The sequence below is a fragment of the Coptis chinensis genome, chromosome 3, assembly GCF_015680905.1.
Source record: "Coptis chinensis isolate HL-2020 chromosome 3, ASM1568090v1, whole genome shotgun sequence".
NCBI lineage: Eukaryota > Viridiplantae > Streptophyta > Magnoliopsida > Ranunculales > Ranunculaceae > Coptis > Coptis chinensis.
Genome location: NC_141458.1, coordinates 55,860,927 through 55,863,090, shown reverse-complemented (window position 1 = coordinate 55,863,090; position 2,164 = coordinate 55,860,927). Strand labels below are relative to the sequence as shown.

At 35.7% G+C, this 2,164-nt stretch overlaps 1 long non-coding RNA gene across 1 annotated transcript; it reads right to left on the bottom strand.

Annotated features, from left to right (window-relative positions):
- Positions 1 to 236: 236 nt before the first annotated feature.
- LOC147510090 (uncharacterized) lies at positions 237 to 1,646 on the bottom strand. The gene is made up of 3 exons (XR_015216710.1): positions 1,508 to 1,646; positions 862 to 984; positions 237 to 451 (listed from the first exon to the last, which is right to left on the bottom strand). It is a non-coding gene; the product is annotated as an uncharacterized LOC147510090 (long non-coding RNA).
- Between the last annotated feature and the right edge of the window lie 518 nt (positions 1,647 to 2,164).

Genomic DNA, 2,164 nt, shown 5'->3' with positions numbered 1-2,164 from the left:
GGAAACGACAAAAATATCCGTCGCAAGGTCGTCGCAAAGAGAAAAGACGGCCTTAGCCGTCGTTGTTTAGAAAAATTATTTTAAAAATATGCGCCAAATGACCTCAAGAATCGCTAGAGTGGCTGATTCAAAAGAGATCCCCCACCCTTACTACACATTCAAACTAGACAATTGTCACATACCAAATTTTAACTTCATAACAAAAGAAGGCCACATATGAGTTTCTTAGATAACTATGAATACATTTAAAAAGCACATAGTAACTCCATTGCATAAATATCATTATTTGCCAAGTGACTCTTTCAATCAATAATTTAGATGAACAAATAAATAAAAATCAAAGAGCTATTAACTAAACTTCATAACAAACTATAGGCTTTGGCTTTCCATCACTTGCACCATGCTTCCATGCATATTCTCGATAAGCCAGCCCTTGTGTAACATAAGGAGCCTGCACCGACAAAAGTTTTTAAAAAAAGATATAACTTGATTCTAGAATCTAAAAATAGGACATATCTAATAAACAAAAATTGTTCTAAAAGGGAGCAATACACTAGTTCATCATATTTGAAGACGCAAAAAGCTAGAATATAGTTTATTCTTTAGACAATTCTAAGCATGAAGTAAAACAATCTTCTTCCGGTCAATACCACGCACACATAGCTGCATACACTTTAACATGTATCATAACCTTATAAAATAATAAATAGACTAGCCCTTTAATAAATCTAACTTCAGTAAATCATTTGGCTTATATGATACTAGAGGCATAGGGCTCGAATCCCGTCAACATCAATAAGTTACTATGTAAAAAAAATGTATAACCTTAGTTATACTGAGATACACGAAAAGATAACTTACTTGGATCAGTTAAAACAATCAGTTCATCTACTCCGAGTGGTTGTGTAGGTACATGGCTTACTAGATAGTTTGGTGTGTAGCATGGGCAACAATCTTTCTATACATTGCTGCTACATAATCAACCTGAAAACAACGAAGTAATATATTTCGACTTAGTGAGGGCTATTTAACCATAAAAAGGTACATATCCATGCAATAAAAATGATGTAAAGGTTCCTCAACCCTTTTGCTATCCATTATACTACTCTAAACTACAAACCAACCCATCTAGAAATCAAGTCCATCAATTTAGGATTAACTAAACCATATTGTAATATCCAACTTGGTGATAACTTGAATTCATTCTCTTTGGCCATAATAGAAAGTCCAAGAAAAAAAAAGACGAGTGAACAACCCTTACTCAAAAACCAACAAACAAATTCAAGTTCAAACGATTAAAATGCTAACAAGCTAAAAGACTTCATTGAAATGAAAGGTTCACAACTAAAAGTAAAGATCAGAAAAATTAAATCATCACAACTAACAATAATATTAAATTCAAAAGAAAACAATATAGAGTAAAGCTCAATACCAATTTAGTAACTTAGCTACGCTTACAAGCGCTTCCGAGTTAAAACTTATTTTGTGCAACATTGCCAGAACTTACCTGATTCAAAGAATTCTGTGGAGTTGCATATTCAGCTGCTAGAAACACAAAAACCTGCAACATTTGGAAGGCAGTTAAATGAAATATGAACTTCAACATAAGAGTTAGTTCCAACTTGTTGTACAGAAACTTCTCTTTATACTAATGTCTGGCATTGAAATTAAAACTACATTAAGGGTATCAACTTAGAATGCCTGAGAGCAACACTTCCAAGCAAAACTAATTTTATCCGAAAATACATGAGAAAAGGAGATGGACGACAAAATAAAAAGTTTTAGGAGCTCATCCTACATTACATGAACAAATTAATTTCATATAATTGAATCCCTACGGAAGAGGATGGATACTATTTGTTTAACTGTGACCAGATGAGGAAAGGCATCCCTCAATTCATACTGCTGCTGCGTGTCTCGCTTGTTACAGCCATACCAACAGCAGCAAGCACCAGCAGGTCCATGGCGGCACCGAGGCAGGCCAAGCGACCGACACCAAGAAGAAAGAAGAAAACCAACCGCGGCAAAGAACACCCAAAGAAGAAGCAAGCACCTGCAGGTCCATGGCAGCAGCGGCAGCGGCAACAACAAGCGGCAGCACCCAGCACACACGCCACCCAGCACACAGCACAAAACAAAACAGTTAGAATGAATATCTAGAATG